Genomic DNA, 25,536 nt, shown 5'->3' with positions numbered 1-25,536 from the left:
TGGCAGGCGAGAATTCTACCACTGAACCACCAATGCTGTCCCATATTGATAGTTGACTTTGTGTTGTGTGAGTGCTAAAAGGCCGCCACCCAGAGCTGAAAAAGGTGCCACAAAAGAATGCACTTGTTTTAGCCTGGAATCAACTCTACGTCTGCCGCGTGGCAGGCGAGAATTCTACCACTGAACCATCAATTTTGATATGCTTTTCCTGCAGCCCTAGTGGGGTGTGATTGCTGCAAGGCTGATACCCAGAGCTGGAACAGTAAGAACACAAAAAAAGGAATTGCATTGGCTGGGAACTGGACCACGGTCCTCTGTGTGGCAGGCAAGAAATCTACCACTGAACCACTAATGCTGAAATGCTTATTCTGCAGCCCTAGTGGGGTGTAATTGATGCAAGGCTGTTACCCAGAACTGGAAGAGTAGTAATACAAAACAGGAATTGCATTGGCCGGGAATCGGACCAGGATCTTCTATGTGGCAGGCAAGAAATCTACCACTGAACCACCAATGCTGATAAGCTTTTACTGCAGCCCTAGTGGGGTGTGATTGCTGCAAGGCTGATACCCAGAGCTGGAAGAGTAGCAACACAAAACAGGAATTGCATTGACCGGGAATTGGACCCGTGTCACGCTCATGGCAGGCAAGGTTTCTACCACTGAACCACCAATGCTGACCCATGTTCTTTCTTGCCTTTGTGTTGTGTGAGTGCTAAAAGGCCGTCAACCAGAACTGAAAAAGGAGCCACGCAAAACTGCATTTGTATTAGCCAGGAATCGACTTAAGGTCTCCCGTGTGGCAGGCGAGAATTCTACCACTTAACCAGCAATGCTGATATGCTTATACTGCAGCCCTAGTGGGTTGTGATTGCTGCAAGGCTGTTACCCAGAGGTGGAAGAGTAGCAACACAAAATAGGAATTGGAATGGACGGGAATCTGACCAGGGTCTTTCATGAGTGAGGCGAGAAATCTACCACTGAACCACCATTGCTGATATGCTTATTCTGCAGCCCTAGTGGGGTGTGATTGATGCAAGGCTGTTACCCAAACCTGGAAGAGTAACAACACAAAACAGCACTTGCATTGGCCGGGAATCGGACCCGGGTCTCCCACGTGGCAGGCGAGAATTCTACCACTGAACCACCAATGCTGACCCATGTTCTTCCTTGCCTTTGCGTTGTGTGAGTGCTAAAAGGCCGTCAACCAGAGCTGAAAAAGGAGCCACACAAAACTGCACTTGTATTAGCCAGGAAGCGACTCAAGGTCTACCGCGTGGCAGGCGAGATTTCTACAACTAAACCACCAATTCTGATATGGTTTTACTGCAGCCCTAGTGGGGTGTGATTGCTGCAAGGCTGTTACACAGTGCTGGAAGAGTAGCAACCAAAATCAGAAGGTGCTTGGCCGGAAAACGGACCTGGGTCTCCCGCGTGGCAGGCAAGAATTCTACCACTGAACGACCAATGCTGACCCATGTTCTTCCTTGCCTTTGTGTTGTGTGAGTGCTAAAAGGCCATCAACCAGAGCTGAAACAGCAGCCACTCAAAACCGTGCATGTTTTAGCCGGGAATCGACTCTATGTTTCCCACGTGGCTGGTGAGCATTCTACCACTGAACCACCTATGCTGAACGAAGCTGTTTTTTGGCTTTGTGTTGTGTGAGTACTAAAAGGCCGTCAACCAGAGCTGAAAAAGGAGCCACAGTAAAGCACACTTGTATTAGCCGGGAATCAACTCTAGATCTACTCTGTGGCAGGCGAGAATTCTACCACTGAACCACCAATGCTGATAAGCTTTTACTGCAGCCATAGTGGGGTGTGATTGCTGCAAGGCTTATAGCCAGAGCTGGAAGAGTAGCAACCCAAAACAGGAATTTCATTGGCCGGGAATCGGACCCGGGTCTCCCACGTGGCAGACAAGAATTCTACCACTGAGCCACCAATGCTGATATGCTTGAAGCACTGTCCTAGTGGGGTGTGATTGCTGTAAGGCTGTTACCCAGAGCTGGAAGAGTAGCAACACAAAGCAGGAATTGCCTTGGCCGGGAATCGGACCAGAGTCTCCCGCGTGGCAGGCAAGAATTCTACCACTGAACCACCAATGCTGTCCCATGTTGATAGTTGCCTTTGTGTTGTGTGAGTGCTAAAAGGCCGCCACCCATAGCTGAAAAAGGAGCCAAAAAAAAAGGCACTTGTTTTAGCCGGGAATCGACTCTAGGTCTGCCGCGTGGCAGGCGAGTATTCTACCACTGAACCACCAATTTTGATATGCTTTTCCTGCAGCCCTAGTGGGGTGTGATTGCTGCAAGGCTGATACCCAGAGCTGGAAGAGTAGCAACACAAAAAAAGAATTGCAGTGGCTGAGAATTGGACCCAGGTCTCGCGCGCGGCAGGCAAGGTTTCTACCATTGAACCACCAATGCTGACCCATGTTCTTCCTTACCTTTGTGTTGTGTGAGTGCTAAAAGGCCATCAACCAGAGCTGAAAAAGGAGCCACACAAAACTGCACTTGTATTAGCCGGGATTCGACTCAAGGCCTTCCACGTGGCAGGCGAGATTTCTACCACTGAACCACCAATGCTGATATGCTTGTTCTGCAGCCCTAGTGGGGTGTGATTACTGCAAGGCTGTCACCCAGAGCTGGAAGAGTAGCTACACAAAACAGGAATTGTAATTAAAGGGAATCGGACCACGGTCCTCTGTGTGGGAGGCAAGAAATCTACCACTGAACCAACAATGCTGATATGCTTATTCCACAGACCTAGTGGGGTGTGATTGATGCAAGGCTGTACCCAGCGCTGGCAGAGTAGCAACCAAAATCAGAAGGTGCATTGGCCAGGAATCGGACCCGGGTCTCCCGCATGGCAGGCGAGAAGTCTACCACTGAACGACCAATGCTGACCCATGTTGTTCCTTACTTTTATGTTGTGTGAGTGCTAAAAGGCCATCAACCAGAGCTGAAACAGGAGCCACTCAAAACCGCACATCTATTAGCCGGGAATCGACTCTAGGTCTCCCGCGTGGCAGGCGAGCATTCTACCACTGAACCACTAATGCTGATATGATTATTCTGCAGCCCTATGGGGGTGTAATTGATGCAAAGTTGTTACCCAGAGCTGGAAGAGTAGTAACACAAAACAGTAATTGCATTGGCCGGGAATAGGACCCGGGTCTCCCACGTGGTAGGCGGGAATTCTACCACTGAATCACCAATACTGATATGTTTATACTGCACCCCTAGTGGGGTGGGGTTGATGCAAGGCTGTTACCCAGAGCTGGAAGAGTACCAACACAAAGCTGTAATTGCATTGGCAGAGAATCGGAACCGGGTTTCCCGCATGGCAGATGAGAATTTTACCACTGAACCACCAATACTGATATGCTTATACTACTGTCCTAGTGGGGTGTGATTGCTGCAAAGCTGTTACCTAGAGCTGGAAGAGTAGCAACACAAAACAGGAATTGCATTGGGCAGGAATCGGATCTGGGTCTCCCGCATGGCAGGCGAGAATTCTACCACTGAGCCACCAATGATGACCGATGTTACTTTTTGCCTTTGTGTTGTGTAAGTGCTAAAAGGCTGTCAACCAGAGCTGAAAAAGGAGCCACTCAAAACTGCACTTGTATTAGCCAGGAGGCGACTCAAGGTCTACCGCGTGGCAGGCGAGAGTTCTACCACTGAACCACCAATGCTGATATGGTTTTACTGTAGCCCTAGTGGGGTGTGATTACTGCAAGGCTGATATCCAGAGCTGGAAGAGTAGCAACACAAAACAGGATTTTCATTGGCAGGGAATCGGACCCAAGTCTCCCGCACGGCAGGCGAGAACTCTACCACTGAGCCACCAATGCTGACCCGTGTTCTTCCCTGCCTTTGTGTTGTGTGAGTGCTAAAAAGACGTCAACCAGAGCTGAAACAGGAGCCACACAAAACGGCACTTGTATTAGTCGGGAAACAACTCAAGGTCTCCCGCTTGGCAGGCGAGCATTCTTCCACTGAACCACCAATGCTGATATGCTTATTCTGCAGCCCTAGTGGGGTGTGATTGTTGCAAGGCTGATATCCAGAGCTGGAAGAGTAGCTACACAAAACAGGAGTTGTAATAGATGGGAATCTGACCAGGGTCTCCTGTGTGGCAGGGAAGAAATCTTCCACTGAACCACTAATGCTGATATACTTTCACTGCAGCCCTAGTGGGGTGTGATTGCTGGAAGGCTGTTACCCAGAGCTGGAAGAGTAGCAACACAAAACAGGAAATGCATTGGCTGGGAATTGGACCCGGGTCTCGCGCGTGGCAGGCAAGGTTTCTACCACTGAACCACCAATGCTGACCCATGTTCTTCCTTGCCTTTGTGTTGTGTGAGTGCTAAAAGGCCGTCAACCAGAGTTGGAAGAGAAGCCACACAAAACTGCATTTGTATTAGCCAGGAATCGACTCAAGGTCTCCCGCTTGGCAGGCAAGATTTCTACCACTGAACCAGCAATGCTGATATGCTTATACGCAGCCCTAGTGGGTTGTAATTGCTGCAAGGCTGTTACCCAGAGCTGGAAGAGTAGCAACACAAAATAGGAACTGGAATGGACGGGAATCTGACCAGGGTCTTTCACAGGGTAGGCGAGAAATCTACCACTGAACCATCATTGCTGATATGCTTATTCTGCAGCCCTAGTGGGGTGTGATTGATGCAAGGCTGTTACCCAAAGCTGGAAGAGTAGCAACACAAAACAGCACTTGCATTGGCCGGGAATCAGACCCGGGTCTCCCACGTGGCAGGCGAGAATTCTACCACTGAACCACCAATGCTGATATGATTATAATGCAGCCCTAGTGGGGTGTGATTGATACAAGGCTGTTACCCAGAGCTGGAAGAGTAGCAACACAAAACAGGAATCGCATTGGTCGGGATTCAGACCCGGGTCTCCCACGTGGGGGGCAAGAACTCTACCACTGAACCACCAATGCTGACCCATTTTCTTCCTTGCCTTTGTGTTGTGTGAGTGCTAAAAGGCCGTCAACCAGAGCTGAAAAAGGAGCCACACAAAACTGCACTTGTATTAGCCAGGAAGCGACTCAAGATCAACCGCATGGCAGGCGAGAATTCTACAACTAAACCACCAATGCTGATATGGTTTTACTGCAGCCCTAGTGGGTTGTGATTGCTGCAAGGCAGTTACCCAGTGCTGGAAGAGTAGCAACCAAAATCAGAAGGTGCATTGGCCGGGAAACGGACCTGGGTCTCCCGCGTGGCAGGCAGAATTCTACCACTGAACGACCAATGCTGACCCATGTTGTTCCTTGCCTTTATGTTGTGTGAGTGCTAAAAGGCCATCAACCAGAGCTGAAACACTCAAAAGCTCACGTTTTAGCCGGGAATCGACTCTAGGTCTCCCGCGTGGCAGGCGAGCATTCTACCACTGAACCACCAACGCTGATATGCCTATTCTGCAACCCTAGTGGGTTGTGATTGCTGCAAGGCTGATATCCAGAGCTGGAAGAGTAGCAACACAAAACCGGAATTGTAATGGATGGGGATCGGACCCGGGTCTCCCACGTGGCAGGCGAGCATTCTACCACTGAACCACCAATGCTGATATGCTTATTCTGCAGCCCTATGGGGTGTGATTGATGCAAAGTTGTTACCCAGAGCTGGAAGAGTAGTAACACAAAACAGGAATTGCATTGGCCTGGAATCGGACCCAGATCTCACACGTGGCAGGCGAGAATTCTACCACTGAACCACCAATGCTGATATGCTTGTGCTGCAGCCCTAGTGGGGTGTGATTACTGCAAGGCTGTTACCCAGAGCTGGAAGAGTAGCTACACAAAACCGGAATTGTAATGGATGGGGATCGGACCCGGGTCTCCCACGTGGCAGGCGAGCATTCTACCACTGAACCACCAATGCTGATATGCTTATTCTGCAGCCCTATGGGGTGTGATTGATGCAAAGTTGTTACCCAGAGCTGGAAGAGTAGTAACACAAAACAGGAATTGCATTGGCCGGGAATCGGACCCAGATCTCACACGTGGCAGGCGAGAATTCTACCACTGAACCACCAATGCTGATATGCTTACGCTGCAGCCCTAGTGGGGTGTGATTACTGCAAGGCTGTTACCCAGAGCTGGAAGAGTAGTAACACAAAACAGGAATTGTAATGGACGGGAATCGGACCACGGTCTTCTGTGTGGCAGGCAAGAAATCTACCACTGAAGCAACAATGCTGATATGCTTATACTGCAGCCCTAGTGGGGTGTGATTGATGCAAGGCTGTTACCCAGAGCTGGAAGAGTAGGAACACAAAACAGGAATAACATTGGCCGGGAATCGGACCCGGGTCTCCCGTGTGGCAGGCGAAAATTCTACCACTGAACCACCAATGCTGACCCATGCTCTTCCTTGCCTTTGTGTTGTGTGAGTGCTAAAAGGCCGTCAACCAGAGCTGAAACAGGAGCCACACAAAACTGCACTTGTATTAGCCGGGGATCGACTCGCATAGCAGGTAAGAAATCTACCACTGAACCACCAATACAGATATGCTTATACTGTGCCCCTAGTGAGGTGTGATTGCTGCAAGGCTGATATCCAGAGCTGGAAGAGTAGCAACACAAAACAGGATTTGCATTGGCCGGGAATCGGACCCGGGTCTCCCGCGTGGGAGGCGAGAACTCTACCACTGACCCACCAATGCTGACCCATGTTCTTCCTTGCCTTTGCGTTGTGTGAGTGCTAAAAAGACGTCAACCAGAGCTGAAAAAGGAGCCACACAAAACCGCACTTGTAGTAGCCGGGAATCGACTCAAGTTCTCCCGCGTAGCAGGCAAGCATTCTACCACTGAACCACCAATACTGATTTGCTTATACTGCCCCCCTAGTGGGGTGTGATTGCTGCAAGGCTGTTACCCAGAGCTGGGGCCTCTTGTACGAAGACTTGCGTGGAAATCTTACTAAAACATTGCGTACGCACAAAGCTGTAAATGTGCGTACGCAGAAAAAAATTCAGATGTATGAAACACTGCGTACGCCGAATCTCACGCATATTCTTTTGTACATCTGAATGAACGTGAAACTGAGCACAACATGCACGAGCACAAAAACCCTCCCTGCCTCCTCCCCCGTATGAATATGCTAATTACTATGCTAATGGCAAAACCCAACGAAAAAGCAATGTCAAAAGCAAGCAAAAAGAGAAACTTTGAACAGAATGTGAATTGGAGGTGCTGCTTTCGGAGGTAGACCGGAGAAAAGCGGTGTTATTTGCAAGTTTGTTCTCCGGAATTAACAACAAAAGAAAAAAATAGACTGGGAGAGTTTAGCTGATGCAGTCTACACAGTTGGGTCTGAACATCGCACTGAGTGCATTAAAAAAAAAAAGAAATAGTGTGGTTTATATCTGTAAAATGTTGCAGGAGGCTTAACAGTTTTAGTGGCGCTACTCGTAAGACGCATGTGATCATGAATTGATACGTTCGAGCATGAACTTGGCTCGAATCCAGCATCTGATGAACTCTTTCTTGTTTTTTCCCCCGCTACATATCAGATTTTGCCAACTATTTATCACGAGAAAGACAAGTAGGAATCATCAATAAGTTCATATCAATAAGCAACATATTTTATTTGCACATTTATTGAATGGAAATGTTTCTGATTCACGCATGCAAATTCATCTTCAGATAGTGTCTTTATAGCAATGTGCGTGCGGTAGATCGCTCAGATTACATTGGGAAAACAGGCGACTGCTGCAAATTGTGCTTTAATGTTTAGCTGGTCAAATGTATGGTATGGAAACCTTATATACCTGCTGAACCCGTCTCATACAGCTGCCATTGCAAGGCTCAGACACTTTGTAGAGTGGAATTTAACACAACTGCCTATAGGAGTCGCCAATGGAAATGAAACAGACACGCACAAAAAATGTGCGTACGCCTGCCAGAAAGCTGCCGTGAAGCTGCGCACATTCCCACGTTCAGTTCATTGTTAGTAAATCCAAACGTGAGCGATTCTGAGCGTGAAACCTGGCGTACGCAAAGTTTTTGTGCGTACGCAGCGTTGATACATGAGGCCCCAGGAAAAGTAGCAACACAAAACAGGAATTGCATTGGCCGGGAATCGGACCTGGGTCTCTCGCATGGCAGGCAAGAATTCTACCACTGAGCCACTAATGCTGACCGATATTATCTTTTGCCTTTGAGTTGTGTGAGTGCTAAAAGGCCATCAACAAGAGCTGAAAAAGGAGTCACACAAAACAGAACTTGTATTAGCCGGGAAGCGACTCTAGGTCTACTGCGTGGCAGGCGAGAATTCTACCACTGAACCACCAATGCTGACCCATGTTGTTCTTTGCCTTTATGTTGTGTGAGTGCTAAAATGCCGTCAACCAGAGTTGAAACCGGAGCTACTCAAAACCACACTTGTAGTAGCAGGGAATCGACTCTAGGTCTCCTGCGTGGCAGGCGAGATTTCTACCACTGAACAACCGTTACTGATATGCTTAGGCTGCAGCCCTAGTGGGGTGTGATTGCTGCAAGGCTGGAAGAGCTGGAAGAGCAGCAACACAAAACAGGAATTGCATTGGCCGGGAATCGGACCCAGGTCTCCCTCGTCGCAGGTGAGAATTCTACCACTGAACCACCTATGCTGACCAATGTTGTAATTTGGCTTTGTGTTGTGTAAGTGCTAAAAGGCAGTCAACCAGAGCTGAAAAAGGAGCCACACAAAATCGCACTTGTAATAGCCGAGAATCGACTCTAGGTCTACCATGTGGCAGGCGAGAATTCTACCACTGAACCACCAATGCTGATAAGCTTTTACTGCACCCGTAGTGGGGTGTGATTGCTGCAAGGCTGTTACCCAGAGCTGGAAGAGTAGCAACACAAAATAGGAATTGCAATGGCTGGGAATCGAACACGGGTCTCAGGCATGGCAGGGTAGAATTCTGCCACTGAACCACCAATGCTGATATGCTTATGGTGCTGCTCTAACGGGGTGTGATTGCTGCAAGGCTATTACCAAGTGCTGGAAGAGTAGCAACACAAGAGAGGAATTGCATTGGACAGAAATCGGCCTCGGGTCGCCCGCAAGGCAGGCAAGAATTCTACCACTGAACCACTAATGCTGACCCATGTTCTTCCTTGCCTTTGTGTTGTGTGAGTGCTTAAAGGCCATCAACCAGAGCTGGAAGAGGAGCCACACAAAACAGCAAGTGCATTAGCAGGGAATCGAACCCAGGTCTCCCACATGGCAGGCAAGATTTCTACCAAAACCACCAATGTTGATATGGTTATGCTACTGCCCTAGTGGGGTGTGATTGCTGCAAGGCTGTTAGCCTTCCAGCTGGAAGAGTAGCAACACAAAACAAGAATTGCATTGGTCGGGAATCAGACCCGGGTCTCCTGCATGGCAGGCGAGAATTCTACCACTGAACCACCAATACTGAACAATGTTATTTCTTGCCTTTGTGTTGTATGGCTGCCACAAGGCTGTTACTTGCAGCTGGAAGAATAGCAACACAAACGAGCAACTGCATTGGCCGGGAATCGGACCTGGGTTTCCCGCCTGGCAGGGAAGAATTCTACCACTGAACCTCCAATCCTGAAACACATGTTCTCCTGCTGAAGGATTCGGATTTCTGCTTTCCAATCCATCTTATCATGGACCAACGTTTATCCTTTTCTCATCATCTTGTTTCTCATGATTTTTTTTTATTAAATATAATGATTTTATCATTTGAATGAGTATTTAACTGTGAAATTATTTTAATTAATGAATAAGTTAACACATTGCTTAATATAAGAATGTTCAGTGCATTTGCCTGTCTCTTTATAACTATTATCAGAAGCCACCAAACTAGGTCAGAGGTCACGGAGACCTTAAGTGGAACTGAGGGCTGAGGACTGGAATCAACTGTTTCTATTGTTATTTCTATGAGTTAATACTAATCTAAAATGTCTAAAGTGATTTTGCTGTTTTTATGGTTAATTCTTTTAAAATAATTCTACTTTTTATTCAAGATAGACTATGACTATGATAAGAATATGACTGCCTGAATGTAGACTATACATTTACATTTAGTCATTTAGCAGACGCTTTTTTCCAAAGCGACTTACAAATGAGGACAAGGAAGCAATTTACACAACCAAGAGCAACAATGAATAAGTGCTATAAGCAAGTTTCAGGTCTGTAAAGTCTAAGAAGGGAAGTATTAGTAGTATTAGTTTTTTTTTTTTTTTTTTTTTTTTTTGTACAGTTAGTGTGATATTCAGAGAGGCAATTGCAGATTAGGAAGTGTAGTGGAGACTAAATAGTTGACTCTGCTGTTCTGATGCAGTTAGGGAGTTCATTCCACCAACTGGGCAGATTGAGCGTGAGCGAAAGTGATTTCTTCCCCCTTTGGGATGGAACCACGAGGCGACGTTCATTCACAGAACGCAAGTTTCTGGAGGGCACATAGATCTGCAGAAGCGAGAGCAGATAAGAAGGAGCAAGGCCAGAAGTCACTTTGTAGGCAAACATCAGAGCTTTGAATTTGATGCGAGCAGCAACTGGCAGCCAGTGCATACGGACTAGCAGCGGAGTGACATGTGCTCATTTAGGTTCATTGAAGACCACTCGTGCTGCTGCATTCTGGAGCAGTTGAAGAGGCTTGATAGAGTTAGCTGGAAGCCCAGCTAGTAGAGAGTTACAGTAATCCAGTTTGGAGAGAACAAGAGCTTGAACAAGGAGTTGAGCTGCATGTTCAGATAAGAAGGGTCGGATCTTTCTGATGTTATAGAGTGTGAATCTGCACGATCGAGCAGTTCTAGAGATGTGGTCAGAGAAGTTTAGTTGGTCATCAATCGTTACTCCAAGTAACTCCTACTATACCAATTTTTAACCAGTTTTGATAAAGATGGCTGAGAGTACACTCAGCCTTGAATAAGTAACAGATTATACTTTAAGAGTGTGTGTTCTATTTGATTGTTGATCCGTTTCACAGGTCTGGAGTCAGCTTTAATCAGTCTAAGGGATGTCTGACGTTTATGCTTAAACGTGCAGTAGGTGATTATCTTCAGAAACTGAATTTCTGAAGACAATCACTAATTTTTGTTCTGGTTAAAAGTCTCTTCACTGTCCAATAGTAATGATTACAGTAAATGATCTAAATGTGTTTATATGTATTTTTATATTCTGGGTAAAGCATAAAACTAAAAAATGTTAATCCAATTAAATAGAGTCGGACTGTCATCTCCCATAATTCCGATAAGCAGGTCATGCTGTCTGTCAGCAAATGTAGATTCGGACTTCTGTGCATCTGTTCACGCATATCCGCCATTAGCGTGTGCCCGTCTGTATAAGCGACCGTGCGCGGTCCCGAGACGGACCGGGAGAAATCAAATGCTGAATTAAAACTTTTAAAAACTTGAATTAATATTGGTGTTACTTTAGCACGCTGAAGGAAGGACAACACCATGGCGGAAGTATTACTATTAGGGAGGTAATGTTCTGTTTTAAAACTATTTTAGTCAGGCTAAGCTGATGTTAGATTGTGTTGTGTTATGAATGACTTATATGCACAGACGTGTTGTTCAGCCACTGAAATCTCGCGGTGAAATATTGATGTGATTATTTTCAGTTTCATAAGGTCATTTGACAGCATTGATAATGATTTATAGAAATATTTATATTTAGTTCAACAACAAAACATCAGCAAATAGCGCTTTTCAGCCTAACCTGCTTTATTGAGCTGAAGTTGCTTTTATATTTACGTTTGGTCATTTTTGAACAATGACAGCCTTCCTATACTGTTTATCGCTACTCTGAATATTCACTCTGAAATAGCATGTAAGTGTGGTTAAGTAATAAATGTAATTCTTGCATGGCGCTGGCACTAACTAACTGGCAAATGACATGAACTAGTGGGGTTGTCTGTCTGCTGTTGTACGCGGTGTGCGCGTTCGCGATTTCAGGGGGTGTGGCTTTAAATCACAGTCCCTCGCCGCCGTCCAAAGATAATATGCTAAGCGGTTAGCATTTTGACAGATCACCTACTGCACCTTTAAGATATTGTTCAGAATATACGCACAAACCCCACGTGGAAATTCTCCTAGTCTATCTGTGTTTTAACCAATCAGGCTAGAACACCTATATGTATGACGCAGTTAATGACGTTATGTGAGAGTATAATTGTTATTGATTGGTGATTGTAAGCAGAGCGGCCTAGGAACTCATTGCGAGAGTTGAAGCTGGTTTCAGCTGATGAAACTGCAAACTATCTTCTGTAAACTTGATTTATTTATTTAAATCTCTGACTCTGGCTCTTTTTTTTATACCTGACTGGTCATTCTTTGGGTTAAACTGTATACTATCCCTACAGTTTTGGTGGAGGACGCGTGGCACTTGTTTACTGGTGACACCATTGATCAATCAACAAAAAGAAATGTAGAAAGATTTAAAATATTATAGACTAGGGATGGTCTGTGGAGTAGTGGGTAGTAACGGAACGCTGTTGGGTTCTCATTCAGACGTGAATGAAAGGCAAAATTTTGTGGTAGATTTGTGTGGAATCCCCTTGTGAGCTGGTGCATTTTGCGGTACACCTATAACGATAGTAATAAGTATAACAGTAGTTGAGGGGTGTACCTCCTCCACCCAGAGTTAAGTACTCAGTGACGGGTGTGTAAGAGGCTTTTAGGACATTCTCGGGGATAAAACTTGGACTGGTTTATTTAGTAGTGGACTAAATTAACCCGAGATTGTAATTAGTTCCACCACTGCTATCTTGCTGTTTCACAGACAAAAGGGCCCGAATCCTAAGAATAGAGTAGGTCAGATTATTAGGGAAAGAAATAGTTAAATAAATAAATAAATTCTTAAATAACATCTTAATCGGTATCCATTAGATAGTAGTGGCCACAAAAGTCAGACAAGAAACCTAGAAATATTAGGGCGAGGTTGATTGATCAATAATGCACCAGGAGCAATCCCGAAAAAAAATATGACCCTAACTTGATTGGACCGATCTGGACAGTTTCCACATCTTGGGATGGTTTGCAGATTAATCAAGCAAAAGCTAAGCGCTGTTAGTAAGATTTCATTCTCAATTTCTTGTTGCTTTTGGTGTTAAACTCTGATATAAAAAGAAACAGATGAGAGCAGAATGCAGTAAATGGCTCAGCTAAGCTCTTAGGTTTAAAATGATTTTAGAACCGATTTTAAGATAAAAAATGCCTTTGGCAATTAATTGTCAATGAAAAGCTAAAATCTAAATATTAAGTGTCTAGTAGCCAAAAACTAAGCACAGAAACTGACAGTAACATTATGGGAGTAAAGAATAGCGTATGTTTTGTCTTAGAAGATAATATTCTGTGTGAGTGCACTGCTATCTTGATTTAGCCCTCACCATGACTTTTGACTTTTGGCTGTAAAAGTAACAGAGACATGTCTGTATAAAAAATGTGCCATGTAAGTCTGTGCAAACAAGCAGCTTTATGGTTGGATTTAAATATTTTTAGTAATATATAAGTAACATAAATGGGGGTTGAAATAATACTTTGATGGATGCAGTTAACCCCTGAAAGATCTAAAACTGTTGTTGACTGTAACAGCATTACTTTGAAAAAGCATGTCAACTCTGTTTTATATGTTTTAGGACGGGCTTGAGTAAAAGATTACAATAAAATTATGTTATTGAAGTTAATGTTATGTTTAATGTATGTTTAAATTGAGTAAACATACATTAACAGTTCTGGATTGCTCAAAACTCTCTTTCTCTCTCATTAGATATCAGCTATGAGCTGCTATCTGCCTGTTCCATGAAAACTGATAATCACAGTGTTCAGTTGGAAATGACATTATGTCAGAGTATAATTGTTATTGATTGGTGATTGTAAGCAGAGCAGCCTAGGAACTTATTGCGAGTGTTGAAGCTGGCTTCTGATGATGAAACTGCAAACTGTCTTAGGTAAACTTGATTTATTTATTTATTTGAATCTCTGACTCTAGCTCTTCTTCATCTATCAGACTGGTCATTCTTTGGGTTAAACTGTAAACTATCCCAACAGCTAAAACCCTGCTCATGCACCATTTGGAATCGTAAAAAACCTTTTGTCTTTTCTCCTTTCTATCCTAGAGCCATGTTCCCACTTGTATCCCGTGCTTTACAGAGCTTTGGCCCTGTCAGTGCTAGGCACACTGATTGATGCAGTAGGTCACCAAGTTTATGGACAGGGGGAAATTAGAGTGTCAGGATAGCCTATGGCAAAGTCCCAGTAAAGCAAGGGCTTTGGAAGTGCATTGGTTGCACAACAAAGCAAACGATCAAAGCATCCCACATTCGTTTTCACCATGCATGTAGACTTTCCAGTTGACCCAGCAGCACCTCCCACGATTTGCTAAACCCATCCTCATGCACCATTTGGAATCGTGAAAAGCCTTTTGTCTTTTTTCATTTCTGTACTTTTACCCACGCACTAAAACAGCAATATGGAGCACTTCACGGATTTGCGTGTCATCCTATCTCAGGGGCCATGCTAATCTTCTCTGTATCGACCCAATTTTAGTATATGTGCCACCATAGCAAGCACTTAGGCTCAGGGCATATGTACGCCTCGAGTCCCAGCAATGTTCCTCCAAGGTGGTGGGACCTAGAGAGCCATGTTCCCACTTGTATGCCGTGCACTACAGAGCTTTGGCCCTGTCAGTGCTAGGCACACTGATTGATGCAGTAGGTCACCAAGTTTATGGACAGGGGGAAATTAGAGTGTCAGGATAGCCTATGGCAAAGTCCCAGTAAAGCAAGGGCTTTGGAAGTGCATTGGTTGCACAACAAAGCAAACGATCAAAGCATCCCACATTCGTTTTCACCATGCATGTAGACTTTCCAGTTGACCCAGCAGCACCTCCCACGATTTGCTAAACCCATCGTCATGCACCATTTGGAAACGTGAAAAGCCTTTTGTCTTTTTTCATTTCAAGAGTTCACACTTAGCTGATGATTAATTATAAGCTTGTTTGGCATGCTGTCCCGGGAGAGAGCCCTGAGCTCATGAGATCCTCGAGCCCAGGGCTCCCTCCCGTTGCAAAGCGGGAGGGGAGTTTGAGCTCAGGTAGATCTCGAGAACTCCCCTGCTGTAGCAAGTGAATGCTCTTGAAACTAATTACTAACTAGGAGCGTGTCTATGTTGACAATTTGGCTTGTTCAATTGACTTAATTGCATGTTTTTAGGCGGTGGGAGGAAACCGGGGAACCCGGGGGAAACCCACGTGAGCACGGGGAGAAGTGCAAAACTCCGCACAGAAATGTCTGCTAGTTTTGGTAAAGCCAGGAACCAGAGACATTCTTGCTGTGAGGCGACAGTGCTAGGCACTGGGCCACCGTGTCACCCGTCTAAGAAGGAGGCGTAGGGGAGGAAGGGGGGACTCTTCAAAACGAAGATAGCAATGGAATAAACCCCAGGGTATTTATAGTAGTTTAGGAGTCATCTGATTGGATCGTAGTGAATTGGATAATGCTGGTCAGCTGCTAGCAATCATAAGCACGTGATCCTCTCGAAATTTGTTTATACATAAACTTCACTTCAAGAGTTCACACTTAGCTGATGATTAATTATAAGCTTGTTTGGCATGCTGTCCCGGGAGAGAGCCCTGAGCTCATGAGATCCTCGAGCCCAGGGCTCCCTCCCGTTGCAAAGCGGGAGGGGAGTTTGAGCTCAGGTAGATCTCGAGAACTCCCCAAAATGCCTTTGAATAGCTCGGGACAGCAGCCGCGTATTGAAGAGCCCCCCAAAAAGCAGGTGTAACAAGCCATATCCGGCTGCTGGATATAGCGTTGATAGCTTAGGAAGAGAAGCTTCTAAGGGAGCAGAGCAAAGTAGACTGCTAGAGCCTAGGCGGGGTGAGGGCAGGGCTGGATTGACTCCGCGGGAGTCAAGGCTCAAATATATACACCCCTGCGGGGGTGGGAGCTGGGGTTAGTTTGCTCAAGCAAGAGTCAGGAAGATTTGGGCGGTGGAGACTCTTGTATGAGTGGGTGGGAGGTGGCCAGGGCCTGAACTCCGGCAGGAGTTGAAGCTCTTTTTAGTCGCCCCTGCGGGAGCTAGAGCTGAGGATTGAGGGCCTAAGCGGAAGGAAGAACATAGCGAAAGAGTGACGCTGAAAGAAAGACAGTTAGCGGAGAACTCAACGCTGGAAAAGAATTTGAGGAAATAGGAGGGTAAGGAGATAAGGGGGAAGATCAGAGAAGGGTAAAAGTAGCGGAAGCACTCACGCTGTAAGGAAGAAAGAAGGGGCAAATAATTGCCAGGCGGAGAATCTCGACGCCAGAAAGAAGAAAAGGAGAATATAGGAGTATATATGCATATATAAATATATATGAATATATATGGTTATTACATAGTAAGGGCCGGGCATGGGCGGTGATTGACTCTTGCGAGAGTCGAAGCTCGGAGCGACCCCTGCGGGGGTCAGAGCTGCTGTGGGCATTTCTCCTGCTGAAGTCTGGGAAAGGGAGGGGGCGGTGGAGACTGCAGCAGGAGGTGGCCGGGGCGGGACTCTTGCGAGAGTCGAAGCTCGTTTTAGTCACTCCTGCGGGAGTTAGAGCTGAGGATTGATGGCCTATGAGAAAGGAAGAAAAGAGAGGGCGGAGGAACTCGACGCCAAAGAAAGAAAAGGAGAGAGGGAATAACCTGCGTGCGTGAGCATGCACGTGCGTCTATTCCTGTTTCGGCATGTGCATGCACACGCATCGGAACAGGTATACATCGGATGCATGCGCATAACATGCGCGTACATACCATTTCTAATGGCCTGGGTGGGGCGGCGCAAATGGTGACTCTTGCGAGAGTCGAAGCTCAGCGCGACCCCTGCGGGGGTCAGAGCTATGGGGGGGGGCAGTAAGAGTCGGGAAGAGGGAGGGGGTAGTGCAGGCTCTTACTGGAGGTGGTAGTGAAGGGGTGGCCGGGGATGGGCTAGGGGTGACTCGCGAGAGTCGAAACTCGGATTGGACCCCTGCGGGGGTCGGAGCATGGTGAGGGAAAGAGCATAGTAGGTTTGAAAGGAAAGTTAAGAGCATACATGCAACCTGCACAACATGTAATGCCTCACATACTCATTTGCTTGCACGTACATATGCATACTTAGACGTACGCCCGCACCTATATACATATCCGCGTGCAAACAAGCATGTATACGTGTGCAAACGCACGCTGTATTTGCGCGAGCAATCACACACATTCCCATGCACACCCATACACAAGCACACACACACACGTACTCCAGCCTATTTAGGGTCGAGCTCGTACCCCTAGTTGGAGTTTGGAATTTAGCTGGTTAGGGCTAGCTGGGCTGTCTTGAGGTGGGATCGGCTGAGGCGAATGTAAGCTTGAAGGCATCTGAAGACCAGCGGCCTAGGGTCTGGATTTGGTGCGAGGATAGACCTTTGTGAGCTGCTGTGGTGGCTGCGCCAATTCTAAATGAGTGGCTGGAATATAATTCGGGGTAAACGCCCGAAAGGCGGAGGACTTCTTTCAGATGTTTTTGAAACCAAAAACGAGTTACTGGACGGTTAGCGTCATCAGTAAAAATGGGGCATGTGGGTCAGGCTCCTTTGCTCTCCTTGAATGGAGAAAGCTAGGAGAGTTTGGAATGGCTGTGTGGGGGAAAAATTTTAAAAATGAAAATAAAATGCCCTTTGCTTGTCTGATCTGTTTTGCTTTGCTTAATGAAAAAGGCGAGTGTTTCAGCATTCAGCAGTGTTAGATCAAATATAGTGGGGTGTATTGCGGGATTGAAATTGGATGAGATAGCCATTTCTGAACACCTCAGGAAGCCAAAAAGCCAGGGTAAACATGGCGTCTAGTGTACGGGCTGTGTGGAGTGAGAGGTATCCTTTGCGCAGTGTGCGAATATGGAAGTTTTATGGCAATATAATTTGTGAATAGAGTGGAACAGGTGTTGGATGCTGGTCTGCTTCCAGTACCAAGAGCCGAAATTTCTGGAAAAGAAAGCGAGAGAGAGAATTAGCAATTTGATTTTTGCAAACTGGAACATGTCTAGCAGTCATAATGAATTGCTTTTTGGCTGCCGTCCAAACGAGGCATCTTAGTAAGAGCATAATTGGAAGTGCGTGCGAGCATCCTTTATTAATGCAATAAACGGTGGCTTCGTTGTCGCAATGAACGAGAATGCTAGAGGCGGACCATTCATCTCCCCATAAAAGCGCTGCTGCGACTTTGGGGTAGAGTTCGAAAGCGCAGATGATTGCTGATTTCTGGGTAGACTGAACATCTGCGGGGGCCACGTTGAAGCAAACCAGTGACCTTGGTAAAAGCTGCCGAACCTCTTGGGTTAGACCTGAAATCAGAAATCAGAAGTTAGTATCAGGGTGACAATGTAATTCAAAGCAATTTGAGAAATATGGCATCGAGGATGTGAGCCATGTGAGTGGAAATGCATCCTTTATGTAGAGTGTGATTGTATTTGAAGAGCATATAAAATGTAATGGGTTGGATGAGGGTCAGGTTCTGCAGCCAAATGTCATGGTCTTTTTATTAATGCAAGGTCTGATAGCTTGATGTCGCTACGTGCAAGGATGGTAGAGGTGAGCATTCATCTCCCCTCAGAATGGCAAATGGATGGAGAGCTGAGGATAGGGGGTATGGTTTGTCTGGTGGTCCTGGAAGTGTTTATTGAAGATCCGTTGTCAGAAATGTCCTCCTATTCATAGCAGCCAATCGGGAAGTTTGTTTTGTTGCTGTTTCACATCAAACTGACTTGCCATTATAAGCTTACATAAGACACTAGTGTATGAATAAATGAGTAACTGGTCTAGTGTAATTAGACCTCAGTGCTCTGAGTATAAATCTTTTTTTTTTTTTTTTTTAATTTATTTATTTTATTTTATTTTATTTATTTATTTATTTATTTATTTTTATTATTATTTTTTTTTTATTACTAACATCAAACTCTGAACTCTATAAGACTTCAATTGCGATGTCACCACTTAGTAAAACTGTGAATGGAATGTTAGTAATTGGCTTTACTTTAATCCATGAAAAACATTTGTTGGTATCTTAACTTCATTCACAAGCGGGTCCGGCCCAAATTCGTTCATAAGACTTGCAACAAAGTCAAGAGAGAGGGCGGGACCTTCTCCAGAGAGCTTATTGGATGGTGGCGCTTTTCCTTACAGCTATTGGCTTAGAGGAGAGCCAGTCAAGCGTGCCAAAGGTGAAAGAGCCCGGCGGCCATTTTGTTGATCAAGTTCACCATTGTTTATGACTTGAGCTGTTGCTCTGCTGAACATTCCAGCAAACAAGCTGTTAAATGTTATGAGTCAGTGGACGGGCAAGAGGCAAGTATCATTGTTTACGTTAGTCTTGTTATTCAAAAGATTTAAAAATGTTTTAGTCTAAATGTTTGGTAAAGTTATATTGCAAAGCTTCCCTTCATGTGCATAGCATGTGCACCGCTAGGAAAAAGGTAATGGTTCAGTTTCATTGCAATGGCTTTGGAGTTTTGGCTGTCATTTGCTGGAGAATATGGTTGAAGACACAGCAGATGCGTTGAAGTGGAAGGTTTGATGTTTTGTTGAAGTTGTTGATGCAATTGTTGGAGTTTTTTTGAAGTAGTAATAGTAGTAGTTGTTGTTGTTGCTGCATTTGTTGTTTCTGCAGTTGTTGCTGCTGCTGCTGTAGATTGTAGCTTGTAAATTATAGCTAGTAGCTTGTAGATTATAGCTGGTAATTTGTAGATGGTAGCTGGTAGATTGTAGCTGGTAGATGGTAGCTGGTAGCTGCTTTGGTTGTCCATGCTGGTACAGAGTTGGTTCTTCAACGGAGCTAGCTACAGTGAAGCTGCCTCTTCCAAACGAAGATAGCAATGGAATAAACCCCAGGGTATTTATAGTAGTTTAGGAGTCATCTGATTGGATCGTAGTGAATTGGATAATGCGGGTCAGCTGCTAGCAATCATAAGCACGTGATCCTCTCGAAATTTGTTTAAACATAAACTTCACTTCTGTACTTTTACCCACGCACTAAAAAAGCAATATGGAGCGCTTCACGGATTTGCGTGTCATCCTTTCGCAGGGGCCATGCTAATCTTCTCTGTATCGATCAAATTTTTGTATATGTGCCACCGTAGCGAGCACAGATCATCAGTCAGGCTCAGGGCATATGTACGCCTCGAGTCCCAGCAATGTTCCTCCAAGGTGGTGGGACCTGGAGAGCCATGTTCCCACTTGTATGCCGTGCACTACAGAGCTTTGGCCCTGTCAGTGCTAGGCACACTGATTGATGCAGTAGGTCACCAAGTTTATGGACAGGGGGAAATTAGAGTGTCACGATAGCCTATGGCAAAGTCCCAGTAAAGCAAGGGCTTTGGAAGTGCATTGGTTGCACAACAAAGCAAACGATCAAAGCATCCCACATTCGTTTTCACCATGCATACAGACTTTCCAGTTGACCCAGCAGCACCTCCCACGATTTGCTAAACCCATCCTCATGCACCATTTGGAATCGTGAAAAGCCTTTTGTCTTTTTTCATTTCTGTACTTTTACCCACGCACTAAAACAGCAATATGGAGCACTTCACGGATTTGCGTGTCATCCTTTCGCAGGGGCCATGCTAATCTTCTCTGTATCTATCCAATTTTAGTATATGTGCCACTGTAGCAAGCACTGACAAGTGGACAGGCTCAGGGCATATGTACGCCTCGAGTCCCAGCAATGTTCCTCCAAGGTGGTGGGACCTGGAGAGCCATGTTCCCACTTGTATGCCGTGCACTACAGAGCTTTGGCCCTGTCAGTGCTAGGCACACTGATTGATGCAGTAGGTCACCAAGTTTATGGACAGGGGGAAATTAGAGTGTCAGGATAGCCTATGGCAAAGTCCCACTAAAGCAAGGGCTTTGGAAGTGCATTAGCACAACAAAACAAACGATCAAAGCATCCCACATTCGTTTTCACAATGCATGTAGACTTTCCAGTTGACCCAGCAGCACCTCCCACGATTTGCTAAACCCATCCTCATGCACCATTTGGAATCGTGAAAAGCCTTTTGTCTTTTTGCATTTCTGTACTTTTACCCACGCACTAAAACAGCAATATGGAGCGCTTCACGGATTTGCGTGTCATCCTTTCGCAGGGGCCATGCTAATCTTCTCTGTATCGATCCAATTTTAGTATATGTGCCACCGTAGCGAGCACAGACCAGTGGTCAGGCTCAGGGCATATGTACGCCTCGAGTCCCAGCAATGTTCCTCCAGGGTGGTGGGAACCGGAGAGCCATGTTCCCACTTGTATGCCGTGCACTACAGAGCTTTGGCCCTGTCAGTGCTAGGCACACTGATTGATGCAGTAGGTCACCAAGTTTATGGACGGGGGGGAAATTAGAGTGTCAGGATAGCCTATGGCAATCCCACTAAAGCAAGGGCTTTGGAAGTGCATTAGCACAACAAAACAAATGATCAAAGCATCCCACATTCGTTTTCACCATGCATGTAGACTTTCCAGTTGACCCAGCAGCACCTCCCACGATTTGCTAAACCCATCCTCATGCACCATTTGGAATCATGAAAAGCCTTTTGTCTTTTTTCATTTCTGTACTTTTACCCACGCACTAAAACAGCAATATGGAGCGCTTCACGGATTTGCGTGTCATCCTTTCGCAGGGGCCATGCTAATCTTCTCTGTATCGATCCAATTTTAGTATATGTGCCACCGTAGCGAGCACAGATCAGCAGTCAGGCTCAGGGCATATGTACGCCTCGAGTCCCAGCAATGTTCCTTCAAGGTGGTGGGACCCGAAGAGCCATGTTCCCACTTGTATGCCGTGCACTACAGAGCTTTGGCCCTGTCAGTGCTAGGCACACTGATTGATGCAGTAGGTCACCAAGTTTATGGACAGGGGGAAATTAGAGTGTCAGGATAGCCTATGGCAAAGTCCCAGTAAAGCAAGGGCTTTGGAAGTGCATTGGTTGCACAACAAAGCAAACGATCAAAGCATCCCACATTCGTTTTCACCATGCATGTAGACTTTCCAGTTGACCCAGCAGCACCTCCCACGATTTGCTAAACCCATCCTCATGCACCATTTGGAATCGTGAAAAGCCTTTTGTCTTTTTCATTTCTGTACTTTTACCCACGCACTAAAACAGCAATATGGAGCGCTTCACGGATTTGCGTGTCATCCTTTCGCAGGGGCCATGCTAATCTTCTCTGTATCGATCCAATTTTAGTATATGTGCCACCATAGCGAGCACGGACGAGTGGACAGGCTCAGGGCATATGTACGCCTCGAGTCCCAGCAATGTTCCTCCAAGGTGGTGGGACCTGGAGAGCCATGTTCCCACTTGTATGCCGTGCACTACAGAGCTTTGGCCCTGTCAGTGCTAGGCACACTGATTGATGCAGTAGGTCACCAAGTTTATGGACAGGGGGAAATTAGAGTGTCAGGATAGCCTATGACAAAGTCCCAGTAAAGCAAGGGCTTTGGAAGTGCATTGGTTGCACAACAAAGCAAACGATCAAAGCATCCCACATTCATTTTCACCATGCATGTAGACTTTCCAGTTGACCCAGCAGCACCTCCCACGATTTGCTAAACCCATCCTCATGCACCATTTGGAATCATGAAAAGCCTTTTGTCTTTTTTCATTTCTGTACTTTTACCCACGCACTAAAACAGCAATATGGAGCGCTTCACGGATTTGCGTGTCATCCTTTCGCAGGGGCCATGCTAATCTTCTCTGTATCGATCCAATTTTAGTATATGTGCCACCGTAGCAAGCACAGACCAGCGGTCAGGCTCAGGGCATATGTACGCCTCGAGTCCCAGCAATGTTCCTTCAAGGTGGTGGGACCCGAAGAGCCATGTTCCCACTTGTATGCCGTGCACTACAGAGCTTTGGCCCTGTCAGTGCTAGGCACACTGATTGATGCAGTAGGTCACCAAGTTTATGGACAGGGGGAAATTAGAGTGTCAGGATAGCCTATGGCAAAGTCCCAGTAAAGCAAGGGCTTTGGAAGTGCATTAGCACAACAAAACAAACGATCAAAGCATCCCACATTCGTTTTCACCATGCATGTAGACTTTCCAGTTGACCCAGCAGCACCTCCCACGATTTGCTAAACCCATCCTCATGCACCATTTGGAATCGTGAAAAGCCTTTTGTCTTTTTGCATTTCTGTACTTTTACCCACGCACTAAAAAAGCAATATGGAGCGCTTCACGGATTTGCGTGTCATCCTTTCGCAGGGGCCATGCTAATCTTCTCTGTATCGATCCAATTTTAGTATATGTGCCACCGTAGCGAGCACGGACGATTGGGCAGGCTCAGGGCATATGTACGCCTCGAGTCCCAGCAATGTTCCTCCAAGGTGGTGGGACCTGGAGAGCCATGTTCCCACTTGTATGCCGTGCACTACAGAGCTTTGGCCCTGTCAGTGCTAGGCACACTGATTGATGCAGTAGGTCACCAAGTTTATGGACAGGGGGAAATTAGAGTGTCAGGATAGCCTATGGCAAAGTCCCAGTAAAGCAAGGGCTTTGGAAGTGCATTAGCACAACAAAACAAACGATCAAAGCATCCCACATTCGTTTTCACCATGCATGTAGACTTTCCAGTTGACCCAGCAGCACCTCCCACGATTTGCTAAACCCATCGTCATGCACCATTTGGAAACGTGAAAAGCCTTTTGTCTTTTTTCATTTCTGTACTTTTACCCACGCACTAAAAAAGCAATATGGAGCGCTTCACGGATTTGCGTGTCATCCTTTCTCAGGGGCCATGCTAATCTTCTCTGTATCGATCCAATTTTAGTATATGTGCCGCCGTAGCGAGCACAGATCAGCAGTCAGGCTCAGGGCATATGTACGCCTCGAGTCCCAGCAATGTTCCTCCAAGGTGGTGGGACCTGGAGAGCCATGTTCCCACTTGTATGCCGTGCACTACAGAGCTTTGGCCCTGTCAGTGCTAGGCACACTGATTGATGCAGTAGGTCACCAAGTTTATGGACAGGGGGAAATTAGAGTGTCAGGATAGCCTATGACAAAGTCCCAGTAAAGCAAGGGCTTTGGAAGTGCATTGGTTGCACAACAAAGCAAACGATCAAAGCATCCCACATTCGTTTTCACCATGCATGTAGACTTTCCAGTTGACCCAGCAGCACCTCCCACGATTTGCTAAACCCATCCTCATGCATCATTTGGAATCGTGAAAAGCCTTTTGTCTTTTTGCATTTCTGTACTTTTACCCACGCACTAAAACAGCAATATGGAGCGCTTCACGGATTTGCGTGTCATCCTTTCGCAGGGGCCATGCTAATCTTCTCTGTATCGATCCAATTTTAGTATATGTGCCACCGTAGCGAGCACAGACCAGTGGTCAGGCTCAGGGCATATGTACGCCTCGAGTCCCAGCAATGTTCCTCCAGGGTGGTGGGAACCGGAGAGCCATGTTCCCACTTGTATGCCGTGCACTACAGAGCTTTGGCCCTGTCAGTGCTAGGCACACTGATTGATGCAGTAGGTCACCAAGTTTATGGACGGGGGGGGGGAAATTAGAGTGTCAGGATAGCCTATGGCAATCCCACTAAAGCAAGGGCTTTGGAAGTGCATTAGCACAACAAAACAAATGATCAAAGCATCCCACATTCGTTGTCACCATGCATGTAGACTTTCCAGTTGACCCAGCAGCACCTCCCACGATTTGCTAAACCCATCGTCATGCACCATTTGGAAACGTGAAAAGCCTTTTGTCTTTTTTCATTTCTGTACTTTTACCCACGCACTAAAAAAGCAATATGGAGCGCTTCACGGATTTGCGTGTCATCCTTTCTCAGGGGCCATGCTAATCTTCTCTGTATCGATCCAATTTTAGTATATGTGCCGCCGTAGCGAGCACAGATCAGCAGTCAGGCTCAGGGCATATGTACGCCTCGAGTCCCAGCAATGTTCCTCCAAGGTGGTGGGACCTGGAGAGCCATGTTCCCACTTGTATGCCGTGCACTACAGAGCTTTGGCCCTGTCAGTGCTAGGCACACTGATTGATGCAGTAGGTCACCAAGTTTATGGACGGGGGGGAAATTAGAGTGTCAGGATAGCCTATGGCAATCCCACTAAAGCAAGGGCTTTGGAAGTGCATTAGCACAACAAAACAAATGATCAAAGCATCCCACATTCGTTTTCACCATGCATGTAGACTTTCCAGTTGACCCAGCAGCACCTCCCACGATTTGCTAAACCCATCCTCATGCACCATTTGGAATCATGAAAAGCCTTTTGTCTTTTTTCATTTCTGTACTTTTACCCACGCACTAAAACAGCAATATGGAGCGCTTCACGGATTTGCGTGTCATCCTTTCGCAGGGGCCATGCTAATCTTCTCTGTATCGATCCAATTTTAGTATATGTGCCACCGTAGCAAGCACAGACCAGCGGTCAGGCTCAGGGCATATGTACGCCTCGAGTCCCAGCAATGTTCCTTCAAGGTGGTGGGACCCGAAGAGCCATGTTCCCACTTGTATGCCGTGCACTACAGAGCTTTGGCCCTGTCAGTGCT

At 46.1% G+C, this 25,536-nt stretch overlaps 1 long non-coding RNA gene and 13 other non-coding genes across 14 annotated transcripts in view; 1 reads left to right on the top strand and 13 right to left on the bottom strand.

Annotated features, from left to right (window-relative positions):
- Positions 1-25,536, top strand: part of LOC148680292 (uncharacterized) — a 790,608-nt gene that overhangs the window by 517,031 nt on the left and 248,041 nt on the right. The gene's annotated exons all lie outside the window — the stretch shown is intronic.
- Positions 6,620-6,690, bottom strand: trnag-ccc (transfer RNA glycine (anticodon CCC)). Its single transcript has one exon. It is a non-coding gene; the product is annotated as a tRNA-Gly (tRNA).
- On the bottom strand, positions 14,454-14,560 carry LOC137495065 (U6 spliceosomal RNA). Its single transcript, XR_015485161.1, has one exon. It is a non-coding gene; the product is annotated as a U6 spliceosomal RNA (small nuclear RNA).
- Positions 20,018-20,124, bottom strand: LOC137495026 (U6 spliceosomal RNA). The gene has a single exon (XR_015485073.1). It is a non-coding gene; the product is annotated as a U6 spliceosomal RNA (small nuclear RNA).
- LOC137494911 (U6 spliceosomal RNA) lies at positions 20,548-20,654 on the bottom strand. The gene has a single exon (XR_015484961.1). It is a non-coding gene; the product is annotated as a U6 spliceosomal RNA (small nuclear RNA).
- LOC137494711 (U6 spliceosomal RNA) lies at positions 21,075-21,181 on the bottom strand. The gene has a single exon (XR_015484570.1). It is a non-coding gene; the product is annotated as a U6 spliceosomal RNA (small nuclear RNA).
- LOC137494710 (U6 spliceosomal RNA) lies at positions 21,601-21,707 on the bottom strand. The gene has a single exon (XR_015487944.1). It is a non-coding gene; the product is annotated as a U6 spliceosomal RNA (small nuclear RNA).
- Positions 22,130-22,236, bottom strand: LOC137494709 (U6 spliceosomal RNA). The gene has a single exon (XR_015484861.1). It is a non-coding gene; the product is annotated as a U6 spliceosomal RNA (small nuclear RNA).
- Positions 22,660-22,766, bottom strand: LOC137494708 (U6 spliceosomal RNA). Its single transcript, XR_015484759.1, has one exon. It is a non-coding gene; the product is annotated as a U6 spliceosomal RNA (small nuclear RNA).
- Positions 23,187-23,293, bottom strand: LOC137494707 (U6 spliceosomal RNA). The gene has a single exon (XR_015484569.1). It is a non-coding gene; the product is annotated as a U6 spliceosomal RNA (small nuclear RNA).
- Positions 23,714-23,820, bottom strand: LOC137495028 (U6 spliceosomal RNA). The gene has a single exon (XR_015485021.1). It is a non-coding gene; the product is annotated as a U6 spliceosomal RNA (small nuclear RNA).
- On the bottom strand, positions 24,244-24,350 carry LOC137494788 (U6 spliceosomal RNA). The gene has a single exon (XR_015489700.1). It is a non-coding gene; the product is annotated as a U6 spliceosomal RNA (small nuclear RNA).
- LOC137495027 (U6 spliceosomal RNA) lies at positions 24,773-24,879 on the bottom strand. Its single transcript, XR_015485020.1, has one exon. It is a non-coding gene; the product is annotated as a U6 spliceosomal RNA (small nuclear RNA).
- On the bottom strand, positions 25,299-25,405 carry LOC137494706 (U6 spliceosomal RNA). The gene has a single exon (XR_015484758.1). It is a non-coding gene; the product is annotated as a U6 spliceosomal RNA (small nuclear RNA).

This window comes from Danio rerio, chromosome 4 (genome assembly GCF_052040795.2).
Source record: "Danio rerio strain M-AB ecotype USA chromosome 4, GRCz13ab, whole genome shotgun sequence".
Lineage (NCBI taxonomy): Eukaryota > Metazoa > Chordata > Actinopteri > Cypriniformes > Danionidae > Danio > Danio rerio.
Note: the sequence above shows the minus strand (reverse complement) of the source record. Positions and strands in the feature narration are given on the sequence as shown.